Source organism: Passer domesticus, chromosome 1, assembly GCF_036417665.1.
Source record: "Passer domesticus isolate bPasDom1 chromosome 1, bPasDom1.hap1, whole genome shotgun sequence".
Lineage (NCBI taxonomy): Eukaryota > Metazoa > Chordata > Aves > Passeriformes > Passeridae > Passer > Passer domesticus.
The window spans coordinates 79,702,986-79,717,598 of record NC_087474.1 but is presented as its reverse complement, the minus strand read 5'-3'; the positions used below and the strand labels follow the sequence as shown (position 1 = coordinate 79,717,598).

The 14,613-nt window shown below is 41.5% G+C and overlaps 1 protein-coding gene across 23 annotated transcripts in view; it reads right to left on the bottom strand.

Moving 5' to 3' along the window:
• RNF152 (ring finger protein 152) overlaps nucleotides 1-14,613 on the bottom strand; it is a 79,957-nt gene that overhangs the window by 11,845 nt on the left and 53,499 nt on the right. For 4 of the 23 annotated variants that reach the window (XM_064427072.1, XM_064427024.1, XM_064427137.1 and 1 more), the window contains one exon: nucleotides 6,898-7,010. The exons of 16 other annotated variants lie outside the window; for them this stretch is intronic. The gene's annotated coding sequence lies outside the window, so the exon portion shown is untranslated. Of the gene's footprint in view, nucleotides 1-580; nucleotides 603-3,704; nucleotides 3,854-6,897; nucleotides 7,011-13,891; nucleotides 14,048-14,613 lie in introns of those variants that run through there. 3 more of the 23 variants (XM_064427150.1, XM_064427179.1, XM_064427206.1) reach the window with 3 other exon arrangements.

Sequence of the window (14,613 nt, the reverse complement as noted above, 5' to 3'; positions counted from 1 at the left end):
AGCTACTGGTGCTAAACTCGCACTCAGTAAGAGCTTTCAGATGCAAGGTAATATCCTCTTTCTAAGAGATTTTCACTTATGGCAATATGACATACTACTGTGGCATTCAAACTGCTGAGAGAGGCATGAAGCACCTGATCACTTAAATTACAAATTTTACTCTCCCATTAGAGCTTTATGCTTCATCTGCCATTGATAGAATTTGCCAAGTACCTAAATAGAAACTTAATAAAAAGATTCTTCCCTCCCTCCCCTGAGGCTCTTGTATTAGACTTACAAAATACACCAACAAAAAAAATTAATTTTAAATAAAGCTCAAATGCAGACTTTTCTCTCTGATGCAGGTCAGTGGGTGACTGTATCTATTAAGATCTATCTATTAGACTGAGTCTATTAAGACACTAGTCTATAATTAGAGGAGAGAGTGCTACACCTCTCCAAGGTCATTGAGTGGATTTTGATAAAACTAGGATAAAATCTACCTGCCTATGGGCCCTAACAGTAAGGAAAGGAATCAATGCTCATATGTTCACACACTGCCCATACAATGCAAAAACTGCAAACTCAGTTTTACACTTACCTCAGGAAACAAAAGTCCTTCAAATGACAGTTTTAATTGCTGTGTCTGCTCTGTGCCCTCATACCCCACCACCATGTGATTAGCATGGATTCTGCTTTCTGCACTCATCCAGCACAGCTTCCCCGAGGACACGAGTATGTGACCCACCTCCACCTGGCTGCTCTCAAGGCCTGGGATGGCCTGGGGTTTGTTTTCTTCAAGTGCAGGAAGGGGTTGTTTCTTTTTTTTGCTTCAGAAAAAGTCGGGAGAAAAGCACAACAGATCTAGGGGAGTCAAAGTAATACATCCTTTTACATTGAAATAGATGGAATTAAGGAACTGCAAAATATTTTGTTAAAAGCCCCACAACAATAAGTAAAGAAATTCTCTTCTTTCATACATCATAATTGGTAGAATAAGGTCTGAAAGAGATTAGAAGGGCCCAGGGAGCTTTGTTCCTATTTTTACCTTTCTCCTGCAATCCTTTAAATGAACAGCACAAAGGAGTAAAGCCCCCTGTTTATCAACAGAGAATGCAGAACAGCTGTGCCAATGCCAAACCACCACTTCCAGGAGTTCATCTTCACAAGAGAGGGGAAGGTAGCCAACTAATATGCCTCCTCAAGGTCAACAGCTCTGTTATTTCATAATGCAGACAAATCATGATCTTCATGAAGTTTTGGCCTCTGATAAGCGCTACAGCTACTCCAGGTCACAGCACCGGTCATTCAGATTTGCAGATTACACCAAAAGGAACTGGAACTGATCCAAAAACTCATTTCTTATTGGAAACTAATCATTCACCCTGTAACATTCTGTCAACTTGTAATATTAATACCACTCTCGCTTCCTAGATTTAGGGAACAGTCCAACTCTCACTGCAAATATGGATCACAAGCAGAGGTAGATCAAGCCTGAACTGCATAATATTGATTATTTCCTATTTCATGATTTATCTCTTTGTCTTTAGACCAGTAAAATCCTCCAAAGAGATGTAGCAAGCTATACCAGCTAAATAATTACTTCCAATATTTTCCAAACCACATGTTTCTACCTGTGACTATACACTCCACAAGTTCCAGTTCAGACAAGTTATCAAGCACATGACCTGATGTTAGCCAGGGAAGTTAATGGGATGACACATGCTCTTGAGGTCAGTAGCACATTTACATACTTAACACATGATCCATCAACACCACCAACACAGAACCCAGTGCCAGAAGCCACAGGCAGATCAAAGTAATTTCCAAGTGCTGACACCTTTGTTTCCCCTACACCACACTGAAAAGGTGTGATCTGAAGAAACATAATGATAACCTTCCCAAACTAGCTGCAACTAAACAAACTAGTTACACACCAACTATCCCAACCAGCTCCACACAGTCACACAAAGCCCCAGCACCACCAGGTGAAACTGCTGATCAGTGGTGAGACAACACCAGGAAAGGCTCCCGGCTCTCTCCATGCCCATGGACCTGGGCATTAGCATGCCCATGACAGATACCAGACTCCCAAGGATGGACTTCTAGAATGAAGCCTGGAACAGAGTGAGCAGATTTGCACCCAGTCTCTCCACCATATGGACCAGCCCTGTTTTCAGACAGAAGCAGTCTTGCAGCTAAAAAAAGCAGCGCTCTCTCTCAAGAGCGATGATCATAACTCAGGTTAGTGCTACCACAACCCACTCTGGTGGGCTGAGATAAATTACAGCTCTGGGACACTGAGCTCAGAGCTGCTACCCCTTCTGCTGTGGCAGACACGCTGCAGTGGGAACTGGCAATTGGCTGCTCAAATGCTCAGGCATGGGAAGAGGAACTATTCCTACCCCCATTATGTGAAACCTACTGTTGCTTTCTTTCACAGAGATGGTACTCAATTCCAAGAGCCATTCCTGTAGCTGCATGAAGTTTATCAGACCTGCCAAGCTTTGTTATGTTGAATTTCATTCTTTACCGTGAATTTGAAAGTTTAGGCCAGACATCGCCCATCACACTTCTGCCAGTTAAAATCTGCTTTTGAAACATCCTGGTGTGAAAATACCCTCCATCTGGCAGCAGTTAAACTAACAGTTTACAGCATTTTTGGTGTATGAAGGAGTGCAAATGCTCAGAAAGGACTATGTTATGCCACAACAGAGCAAAACAATCAAAGCAAAGCAAACTGTTTCACACCTCTTAATTTTTTGCTTGGTTCTGCAGTCCTTGCAATGTAACAGTACAACAAACTTAGGCAAGGAAATGAGCATAATGCTGCTAATGCTCAACACATCATCACAATCCTGATAGTCTATGACCACAGTGAGTCCTAGGCTCACAGGAGTGTGGACAATCAAGTCAATATTCTGTAAAAAAGAAGGCTGCTAGTCCCGTTTATCTGAAGAAAAGCCTGAAAACATCAGATCCCAGTTAGGTAGGACCTCTAAACTTCAGTCTCTGATTTGCAGGCCAGTCTCGTGATTTCTGCATGAGAGTTAGAGCTAACTAAAGAAATAAAGTTTTGAGGTGAACAAATTCATTGGCAGTTTCAGATCAAATTATGCAAATACTTTCTCCTTCAGCAAAAATGGAAATTTCCATTAAGACGTCAGCTCATTTCAACTTCCATTTCAATTTTACTGTTTTCTTTCAGAAGAAAATTTTTAAAAGGTAATGTAAAGGGCAAATTAAGCTTTTTGTACTGACTCTGGAATAATTTTTCTTCTGATATGGTTGAGCCAGAGGTGTCTCTCACGCTGCACTATCACTGAATGTGGAATGCTTAAGTCTAGTGACCTTTTTTTTGCTTTCCTAGTTCAACAAAGGCAAATGAGATAGACTGAAACTATCAGCTGTAGTTTTATGGAAGTGTGTTTTCAACAACTGTGATTCAGCTTTTTTGGTTGTTGGCTTAAAAATAAAAACACAACATGGGGCATTTTCAACATACATTTCACGATGTGACCAAAAGCTGAAGAGAACTACATAGTCAATAGGATTGCTGGTTTTTACAAGTGTTTCTTGCAAAGGATCTGAAGGATCTTACAGCAAAAAGACAGGTGGTTCACAGATTTCTTAAAAAAAAGGAAGCCACACTCGTCCCAATGTTCTCCAGCATACATCCCAAGATCATTAATTACTTTTGAGGCCTTACATCAGAAAAGCCTTACCACATACTTCCAACATGTATTTCACCTTGAATTCAGTGTTCATTTCTGGTCCTCTCACTACAAGAAGAACATTGAGGGGTGTCCAGGGAACGGCAGCGGAGGTGGTGATGGGTCTGGAGCACAAATCTGATGAGAAGCATTTGAAGGAGCTGGGGGTGTTAAGCATGGAGAGAAAGAGGTTCAGGGGAGACCTTATCACTCTCTAAAATTGCCTAAAAGAAGGTCGTGGTGAGGTGGAGGTTGGGCTCTTCTCCCAGATAACAAGTGACAGAACAAGAGGAAATGGCCCCAGATTGCACCAGAAGAGGATTAGATGTCAGAAAAAAAATATTCACTAAAAGGATTGTCAAGCATTGAAACAAGATGCCCAGGGAAGTGGTGGAGTCACTGAAGGTATTTAAACGATGAGGAAATCTGGCACCTGGGGACATGGTTTAGTGGTGACCACAACAATGCTGAGTTAATGGTTGGACTCAATGATCTAAAGGCTTCTTCCAATCTAAACAATTGTGTGAGTCTATTCCATGCAACATCACACAGAATAGCAGTTAGGAACCAAGGAGATGCCTTAGGGACAGCTCACTAAAGAAGGGAAAAGGAAAAAGTCTTGAGAGTGTTGCACTGGATGTCATTATCTCAGACATGGTGTGAATACAGCTTTATGCATATCTGCAAGATCTGACCACCTTCCACTCAGTTGAGTTCTTTACCTAATTTCTGTTATAGCATTGTATCTGTGTCTTACAGTGGGACACTGAACATTGGCAACGCCAATGCACACAACCAAACTGATGCCACAGGCACCACACTGACAACACCCATTTAGGCTTTGACCCACAGATGCAAAATCAGTCTTAAAAACCAATCAAAAACTGCCTCTGTTATATTGCCAAAACAAATACTTGAGTGGGATGAAAAAAGATTCAGCTCTGGACCAAGATCTGCTTTGCGACACAAACTACAATATCTCTTGCTTTACAGCCAAAAGGTTTTCAGAATTACTTTACTGACATAATTTTTAGAGTTGAGTCAGTGTTTTCTTAACTTTTGCCTAAGTGCATTCACTGTCAGGTGTCTTTCAATGGAATGGTTAGTGCTTTGGGGGTTTTTTTGCCAACCACAGCAATGATCCAAACATTTTACTAAAGCGAGCCATAAATTTAAAAAACATGCTTCATATTTTGCCAAATAACAGCATGGATTGAAAAAATCATTTTCTATTTTTTAAACCACTCCTTCACACTGTGCTCTCTATTTTTTAAGCTGTGAAACCTCTGCCAGTTTCTTTCATGCCAAGTTTGCAGAACACCTGCCAGGGTGTGTTCTTTGCCAATAAACAGAATCCATAAGTAGCACGATAATTAAAAAAATAATGTAAAGATCAATACACATAATTAGTACTGTTATTCCTATTATTAACATTCATGCTTTTTTGCTCTGTGCTCTCATCTTCTGGAGCAGCTGCCTCTAGAAAAGAGCAAGCAAAGAGAGAGGTGCCAGCAGGTGGCACTCCAGAATACAAACCATTAAGCACCAGGGCTTGCAGAACCAAGGAAGCCAGTTTGGCTTGGCTGTCCCACTATGCCTTTAGCACCCTTCAGTAGGATTGGTTTAAGATGACCTTCTCCACCTCCCCTCTCCCAAACAGCAGGGAAAAGTGCTGCCAGTCCCAGCTTTTACCTTGGCGCTGGATGGGATGCAGCAGCACGCTGAGATATGCCTTGTGCAGTACTTTCTAGAAGCGAGTAAGGGGCAGCAGCACACCCAAAGCACTGAGCTCATTACTCGCTCCCTGACCCAGGGGAGAGCTCCCAAAGGGCACCTACAGTGGCTTTCCCACCTTGTGCATGCACAAGTGCCAGCGTCTTGCTGCCTCCCACCACTCTCCTACACTCCTCTCAACACAGGACAGAGCTGAAGTAATGCTGGTTTTTACTGCTTTAAGGCAGCACCACCAACAAAAAACAAATCCCAGCAATCAGGAGACCAGCTCCTTTGTGTTTATTTTTAGCTGTGCCCTACACACACAGAACAGCTACAGCGCTCAGCTGCATGGCTAGGAAGTGTCACTACAGATGGCTCCCCAAGGCACCAGGGTGAAAACACCCACCCTGCTCCCAGCCTTCAGTCTTGCCCCAACACTCGCACTCCTCCCACAGCAAAGCCAGTCACACCAGCACTTCTCCCAGTCAAACACTGACTGTCAGTAAAGCCTCCATCTAGATGTCTCAGCAGCCAAAAGAAATAAATCCACCTCAAAGAGCTGTGGCCCGCCTGGTCTTTGCATCTCCCATCCAACTCTTAACGGTAATTGTTTATTTTGCTCCTGCTGACAACACTCCCAATCCTTCAATGTTCTAAATTAGGCTCTTGAAAACACTGTGCAACTTGAGGGAGATAGAAGGAGGTGTCCTTAAACACAGAAGAATGTGCCATTCCTTTAGAAAATGAAATTTTAAAGAAACTGTAAGATACTTGTTTTGTCCAACTCTAGACATCAAGCACAGCAGTCAACATTTAGAGAGGGAATGAATTGCTTCATTTGACAAAGATGCAATTTTCACATCGTTCTTCCTTGGAAAAATTTACAGTTTAAAAGTACTGGAGATTCACACAACTGGGTGGGAAAAAAAAGCCTGCATTTTTATCAGAAGTCTTTATGAATTACCTAAAAGCTACACAAACATGGAAAATAACCAGCCCTCTTACAATAAGCAAAGTATTTACTGCTTACACTCTCCTTAAAGGCAAACCTGTACCATAGGATCCATCTGCTCATGTGGAAATAGCAGAAAAGATCTGTCATAAAGTAATTTCCTTTCCTCTCCTGTATATGTCAGTGGATCAGTGGCATTTCCCTGTCCCCCTCCCTCCAAATTGACCCCAAATATAAATAGACACAAAACTGGAAAAGTTTAAGGTCAAATCTGTGGATATGAACAACAAATGAAACCAAAGTAATGTGTCCTTCTTGCAGAACAGGCCCCACAATCAGTGCCATGACACCCATTGTGTTTAGGGAACTCCTTTGTATTTAGAATTTCAAACTCATTTCCTCACAAGCTATAAACACCTTTTTTTCTTGATGGTGGACTAGTATCGCCCACTGAAGGAGGCACAATGCAGCTCAAGGTTTATGTACTATATGCTCTGCACACAAGTTTGCTCAAAACATGTTTCTAGAGTAAGTTACCTTCAATACACAAAGATGGGCTGACAGCATGGAAAGAAGAATGAGGCAACTGTTCATGCTTACTCTGCCTTTCTAGCTGCTATCTCACTGTGGATGTGGACCATAATATTCACCTGTGGGAAGACAAATTATGAAGTGTAACTGTAATCCAGACACAGAGCAGCAATGAAGTGTGTAACTGGTTAATACCAGAAGTATTTCCAAGTTCACAGTCACACAGCTGTTGCTCAAAGAACTTACTTCAATCTCCTGTTTCCACAGATGTCCCTGAACAGATGCAGAGATGCTCTCCTCAATATCCCACTCACCCGATCGGGAAGCAGAACTAAGGGGTGATGATGCTTCAGTATTCTCCTTGCTATTAGGAGCAATAAACCTTCACCTCTAGCGAGGAGCTTGCAATTAATGTGGACTCTCAGAAGCTTTAATGTTGCCAAGCAGCAAAAATCATGCGAGTGCATTGTAAGTGGGTTCAGAAAGGCACACAAAATTCTCTGGCACTGACCAGTCAATAGATATGAAAAGGGTCAATCCCTTTGTAAGTTATGCGATTCTGTGAAATTTGGAAGAAAATATCATATATTCAATGGGGGTGAGAGACCAAAGGAAGAACATTAGAATAGAAGCTTCTTGCTTTAAAGACAATAGTTTTATCCACCTATACTCTTTTTTTTAGCTTGATTTTTGCAAATGAGCTCAGATTTTGCAAGCAGACATTCAGGCTCCTCAAAATAAAGAATGCAGGTGCAAGACAGGTGTGAGTTGTACAATCATAAGACATATGAACTTTTTTAAGAAAAAAAATCATTAAATATTTTCTTTCCTGTATGTTGATCACATAACCCCTCTAAAGCAGTAAAGGTCACTGAAATGCAAGGCCTTTGCTGATGGAAAAATGTTACTGTATATTGTTTAAAATGACACAAAAGAAATCAGCATGAATGCTAGAAAATGAGACCTTTAAAGGAGTGAGCTGAAAAACTCCAACTCAGCATTATATCCTGATTTTAAAAAGCACAAGTACAGGTTATGGACCTGTGTGTCCCTCTTTATTTGAAAAAGCAACAGTATTATAATTTTATGAAAGGACAAATTTGTAGATTTGTCTTCTTAAAATTGCCAGTTCATGATCCTTAATTTTTTTTGTTCTCATTTCATAACCATCTGTTAACACAGATGATAAGAAGGGCTTTTTGCTGCAGCTCCTCAAAGAGCTACAAACATAAAGTTCCTGTAGTTGTGGGATTACATTTCCACTTCTCTCACCAAAAACCACCACTTATCTTTGTGTCCCACTAACTCCACACATAAGGACATAAGGAAGGAAAGCCACTATGCCACACAATTCTAACTTTTCTTCAAATAATTCCTCACTACCATAAGTAGCCCAGTTCACACCTTCTTGTGTCAGGGATGCAGCTGCATCAGAAGAGATCTGCACAGTACATCAGGACTCCAAGAGGTAAATCAATGTGAGGGAGTTTCTTCCCTAAAGTGCTTTTGAATACAGGCAAAATAAACTCTTAAAATGCACATTTTCTTACCAAAATGCTTTTCACTTGTTCATCTTGCCTTTTTGCAAAGATGTTCAGGTGCACCAGTATGATAGCGTGAATTAATTCATTTTATGCATAAATATAATTATAAATTTATACATAAGTCTAAGGAAATCACAGACACGTTGTAGGTGAGCACACAATTTCTTTAAAGCTGTGAAAACCAGCCTGGGTCCAGTTCTGCCAGCACTTCTTTCTGCCACTGCCCACTCCATACAAAGCGGTTCCACTGAGCTAGGTGAAGTTCCTTCCACAGTAACTGCTCTCAAGAGCTGATTTGAGCCAGACTTGCCCAGGAATCCTTGCAGTGGAGAAACCATCCTGGTCAAATTCCCAAATGCCAAGACACATGACATGTGCTGTCTAAGAGGAACAGACCTGCCCAACCTTTATCTAAAAGAGGAGAAAGGCTAAATCTTAAACATTCAGCAAAAGCTCTCAAAGAAGACAACACAGGATTTTTTAAGACCACCTCAAAATCATCCTGACATGCCCTAGATTTTATGATCTATTTTAAAATTCCCTTTCAACTACTATTTCTTGTGTTCTCTGTAGAAGTCACACAAACAGGGAGAATGGCAACTTTCAAAAGATGGTAAGCTGAAAGGCAGAAGACACCATGAAATTGAGAGGATTAAAAAATCCAAATTTCTGTATGCTTGAAGACTTTCAGGAGGGTCGTGTTTCTGTCCAAAGGGGGCTGCTAATTAGCCAACCATAAAAGTAGAAGTTGCAAGCACTCCTTGTAAAAATAGCTCATTGGTTATTGAAAAGCAAATTTGTGAGTAATACAATTTCACTGAATTCTAATTTGCTATTGCTGACCAGCTTCTCTCTTCTACACATCCTTAAATTTCATACTGACACATCTCCTACTCCACAGACTATCAGTCTGTCCAATTAACACAATTCCATCATTTCTGCTGATTTCTAATTTAAGAAGTGAATCTTATCTACTTCAGAAAGTAAAATCTGAAGTCTGAAGAGCAGTTTATTCCTATTCCCAGTCTAGCCCCATTCCACGTGTCAGAAATATTTATGCCAAACAAGAGGCCTCCTCAGGTAAATCATATCAGATCCTCTACTTGCTACACCTTGACCTCACAACTGATTTCAGTACCCTAGTTTCACCCTTCCTTAGTGTGGGACAAGCCCCTAAAAGTGGTATTTTGTGCTTGCAAATTAAGCCAAGATGATTAATTAAAAATAGAGAAAAATGAGTTTTCATGAAAATTTATGAATTTTCAAATTAACACCTTATAAATTATGTTAAATGAACAGCTATTCCACCTGTATTAAAGGAAGTGCTGCCTTTCTACTAAATACTGGAAATTTGGTTGTCCATTTTTAGAACTGTGAAATGCTGCTTACTCCAGCTCAAGGTACTTGAAGAAAGGATAATCCTTGTTCTCAGCCTCCAACAGGAACTGGGCTTCCCAGCTAGACTGCATCTCCCATAACCACAACAGCAACTAAACTTTAAAAGAGGAGAGAGGAGATGGAAGTCAGCCATAAAGTCAAACCCCAAGGGAAGAATGGGAAATAAAGTATGCTAACTACAGTTCCCATGGGGTATGGTGCTATTTATTCCTAAACCTAACCCTTCAGTTCTATTTCTCAGTGAAAGGAGATTTTTTTTTGGGGGGGGGGGGGGGGGGGGGGCAGAGTTCCTCCATAAAATAAACCAATGAACCTTGACAAAATTAGGATGCAGAAAAACTATTCCAGAAGGCAATGCAGGGCAAATCCTCAAACCAGCTTAAAACCAAGTGAAGAAGCAAACAGCTTCACCCTTGTACTGCTCAGAAGCTAAGGAGGAGGGATTTTTCTAAGAACATTATTAAAGCTTTGTACCAATATATCCCTGACCCCATCCTTCACCATGCAGTTCTTCCCATTTCTGCCTTAAATGAAAATCACTACAAAAGACTGGATCTTTACACACTTAACTCACCAAAACCTCTCAAGGCTTTAGCTAGTTTGTCCCAGCCTGACAGAAAGGCTTTGATGTGGAATCTTCATGGTGGTGCCCCAGTGCGTGACACTGAAGTGGAATCGAATTAAGAGAGGCTCTGGATGCTGCAAACACACCATTTCCTCATGCCACTAATACTTCATCCCCAAATTAGAATATAAATATGTCAGGGCTTAGCAATGGGACAAGACAGCCAAAACACAGCAAAGTATCTCATTAAACATGAGGGGAAAGCAATCCTTTTCATCATCTCCAGGATCTCTGTGCAAGTTACCACAATGAAAAAAAAGCTATTCAGATAATTAGGTACAAAAATCCAGCCTGATGAAAAAAATAATTATTTCAACACAATCCAATAATCTAGCATATCAGTAGTGCTGATAACCTGCTCTTTTCAATGGCCCCTTGTTCTTTTCCTTACTCTGACAAAAAAAGCCATTCCAAGCTGCAATGCACCTGGAGGAGCAATGAGTGCATCTGTCACAGGGCTGGCTCACCTATGAAAGGGGCTGGCTTGAGAATTGCAGCAGTCTCTCCAAGGGGTATCTAGTCTTACTTTCCTCAAGGCAGAACCTCAGACAGATGATAATGTTTAAATTAACCCTTCTGCAGGCAGTCTCTCAACAGAGTCTCAAGAGTGGCTGCCCTCAAAGGGATCTGGGGAAGGTAACTACAAAAATGAGCCTGTTGACTGCAAGTTTAAATTCCCAGCAAAGATTACACCATCATCATTAAAAGCTCAAGGGGTACTACTTTAGAAGAAGTTGAAATATGCATAGTTGCATGGGTCTGTGCGCAGACACATAGGTCTGTGATCTGCAACTTAGAAACCACCTCCATTAATACAGTTATGCCCTAGAACAAGCATCTTAACTATTAATACTGATATTATTGGAGATCTCAATTTTAGTTGCAATAGCAACATCTAAGCTGGCCTAAATTTAGCTTCAAACAAGCCTTTGGTTCAAATTGAGCTGCATGCAACAGGGTCAGGACTTCCCCAAGCCACATGCCAGTAGCAGACTCAGTGAACCCACACGAGAACCTGGGTATGCTCACAGCAGAAGGAAACTTTTCTTCACTAAGGGTGAATCTGACCAAATTACAATATTCTTTTCCCTTCTCCCAGATTAAAGTTTCAAGTACCAGGAATTTCACTAATTCAGGAGAGCTTCACCAATGCCTCCTCCTTAACCCCATTCCACTTTGAAGTGCATAATTCAATATCCAGGTCAGAAAGGAAAAGTGAGTGTGAGGGAAAGGAAGTTCCTGTCCCTGTTCCAATGAATGTTTAATTACTTTATATTAAAAATTAATTTGAAAAAGGGCTAGAATCCAGGCAGTCTAATGGATTTACCTATGAAGAGAAAAACATCCATGATGAAAAGCTGCTACAAAAAGGTGGGAACTCAGCTTTAGCTTTGTTTGGGCTGAGTACCAGACCTAACTCAAGAGAGAGCAAGCCCTAGCTCCTCCACTGCTTACAACTCTACAGAAGGTACCTAACTCCAGGAAGGAATACAAAGGAGATGTTGAACTGATTTTTGTGCAACAGAAAGAAAAGTCCTCATCTTGATCCTCCCTTGTAGCCAGTTCATGTGTCTCTTGATTTAGGATGCCAGCTTTTGCAAATGCTGTTCCAGCTTTTCTCTGGGCATTGCACAAGAAGCCTTGTTATATGCATCCCACAGAGCCCAGAGGCTTGATACTTTAGTACTTTAAATCTTTTGTGGTGGACCAACTCTGTTGCAAATGTTCCAAGTTGCTTTAATGTTTTGAAAACCATGTGATTAATGCTACAAATGACAGCCAACCCAACTGAGCTAAGCACTGAACATCAGGTACTGTACCTTCCCATCCACTGCTCCCCCTCAGCTGAAAGAAGTCAGGAGGGTGCAGGGTTTCAGACACTCATCTGAAGTCACACATGAAGAGTCAGTCAGTATAAAGGAAAAACTGAGCTATTCAGAGGCATTTCACAAGCAGAAGAAAAAAGTCAGTGAATAAATTATCTTTAGCAAACAGCCCACATGCAGTGGGCTTTAGTTTTTGGCTTAATAGATCTCAAAAACAGGCTAGCAGATTTTTTTGTCAGTGAACAAAAGCCCCACAAATAATCACACTGCCATTAAAAGGCTAAAAAGGGTGGGTGGGAGGAGGCATTCTCTTTGCAGAGTTCAGGAGCTGCAATTCCTGCGCAAACAGGAAGCCCTGACCTGGGCTGTCCCTCCGGCCAGGAGGCCGGACAGGGACTCACTGGGCTGCCCGTCCAACCAGGCAGCGCCAAGGCCGGCCGCAGCACATCAGCTGCCAGGCAGGATGCTGCAAAGCCTGGTAAAAAACCTGCCCCAGCATGGCCACCTTTCCCTGAGCACTGGGGTTCAGCTTTTAAAATCAAAGCATGTGTGACTGTGTCTCCATCTCAACCAGAAGTGTCCAGCCACAGCAGACATAACAAAACTTAATTTTCAAAACAAGCTGCTTGATTACTTTATTGTTATTTTATATGAGTCCTCATTCAGAGACTGGCACCATTACTGCCTTCAGCTAAAGCCACATGCAAGGGACAATACAACAGGCAGCTTTCCCTGTGACCTCAGGGTACATAAGAGCGGGCATTTCTTTTGCTTTCTAGAAGCAGATGAACTCCCACTCAATAGTTAATTCAGACTCTAAGCTACTTTCACCAATCATTTGAAAGTTAAATAATTATCCCATTTAAAGAAATCTAGCAATTATATTTTGCATTCCCCCCCTTCCCAACAGCTACTGCTCTTGTGACAATATTCATCTTGTCCATGATGTCTATTATCTGCTATATAAATATTGATGATCTGAGTAATTGCTGTTCTGTAGATATGCTTCTCAAAGATATAAATTTCTCTGCCTGGAGTAGGCTGCTGACAAAGTGCTTTCCTCATTTTGCATGGCAATGAAACATTACTGGAGGTGTCATTGGGAGGGGGGGAGGAAATTAAAAAAACAGTGAGCAATAACAGCCTTTGAAGAGGAGAAATGAAGTGACATTTGTCTGTGCTGGGAAGACCAAATAGTAGCAAAGAACAATAACTTAGCTAAGCTGGTATTCAGGCAGCTTAAGTTTAGCTTACACTGTGCCAACACCAAGCACAGCTGGAAAGGAAAGAACTCCTCTGGACTCAGCGCTGGCCACCACTAAACTGGGCAGGCCTAGTAGTGACATGTTGTGTATAACATCCACACTGTACTCACACAGTGAGTGACAGAGGTTACTTCTTCTGGATCAAAATCTAACCAGAAAGCCAAACCAAGGAGGAAGCACACACACCACGCTGAACATTAATTATGCTGGAACAAACAAGCACCCAATGCCACCCTGTAACCTTTGGCAGCACAAGGCCAATGTGTCACACGAAAGCAAACCCAACACTCATCCATGGATACCACAGGCACAAAACACAGCATTGCTTCAATATGTTCTTACTGCTTCAGTGCATTTGTCCAGCAGGCCTTGTGAATAGCCAGGCAGTCCTCTGTCTTCCTGCAATTGATGAAAATAACTAAAAACACCCACTGCACGTTCTGGCTCATCTGACCATATTGCCCTCTGGCCTGGCAATCTGATTTTGAGAGAACCCTTCCAATGGCACATGGCCTCACACTTCCAGACTTGAAATCTGCCTCTGGACAGTACACAGTATGTGACTGATGAAGGCTCTTCCTTCATAGACACAGACTTCCTACAATACAAAACCTGGGTCTGAACCTCAATAAAATTACCTTCTGGAATTGTGGGTCAAGAGATTCTTAGTATAAACTTTGCCAAATTCTACATGACTGAGAAAAATAGAGTTTCCTTGTAGAAATAATCTAAGGTCTTCACCAATCATTTACAGTATCTGGAAACAAACACTGGAAAAAGACCTTTATTAATTTTTTTTTTAATCTTTTGAATATATATATGCTACAGAAATTAAGGGGGAACTAAAACTCTGCCTGATTTACATCTGTATTACTGAAATTTAGGAAGTATGTAAAGAGGATGGAGAAGGCAGCAAGAGAAAAGACACCAGACTCCCTACAGGAGCTGGAGGCCAGGGCCGGGGCAGGAGGTGGGTAGGACAGAAAACAAGCAGGAAACAAGGGGGAACACAGATAACGTGCAAGAAAAATTCGGCATGTCCAGAGGTGGAGAGAAAGGAACTG